Here is an 882-nt window from a genome sequence, read left to right on the forward strand (position 1 = left end):
TCAACTATGTATTAATTATAGCTGTTCACTATGTCTTAATTCTCTGTACCATAAGCCCTCAAAAGTTGAAGCAAGCAAGTCAATAACCTGACTTCCTTTGTTTGGAATTGTGATTGTGTGATTATATAATTTTACTGTGTTGGTTACCATACTGTAACATGTAATATTATTATTTAGATTGCATTAAATACACTAGCTGAAGCTTTCATTAATCCATAGTGTTTCTTACCAATGGTCCTACCCAAACTGAACATTGAAATAAGGAATTGGTCACAAGATATGTGAGTTTAAAAGGGTGGGAATCTGGAAAAACAAGGAGATCCTCTTATAATTAGGACTGAAATTAATTGGGGCCCTCTTACTTTAATTCATGTTTTTTTTTTTAATTTAACCTACCTCCCACTATGAACTCAAAACCCATGAAAATCTTGTGAAATAATTCATTGTTAATTCACAGATTTTTCACAGGATTTTCATGGTTAAATCAATGACATTTTCATGGTCTCAGTGCCATGAAAAAGACCTGAAAAATCCCATGAAAAACCTGTGAAACTTTCCATATTCATGACCCATGAAATATTGAGTAAAGTGACCTAGAAGCCATGAAATACCCATGAAAATGGCATTTCATGGCCTTTTCAAAGGTACTGAGAAACCCATGAATTTCAAGCCCAAAATTTCATGGTGTCAAAGTTCACTAGTTTTTAATGGGTTGCAGCAAATCATGACCCATGAATATCCTGTGAATATGTAAAAAATTCATTGACCATGAAAATTTTCCTTGAATTTTCATGGCCTCTACATGGTTTTTTCATGGCACATGAAAGTTAATTGCCAGTTAGTTTTCATGGGGTTGTTAGGAATATGCAAGCACCATGAAAA

This window comes from Pocillopora damicornis, chromosome 5 (assembly GCF_964200805.1).
Source record: "Pocillopora damicornis chromosome 5, jaPocDami1.2, whole genome shotgun sequence".
In the NCBI taxonomy this organism is placed as follows: domain Eukaryota; kingdom Metazoa; phylum Cnidaria; class Anthozoa; order Scleractinia; family Pocilloporidae; genus Pocillopora; species Pocillopora damicornis.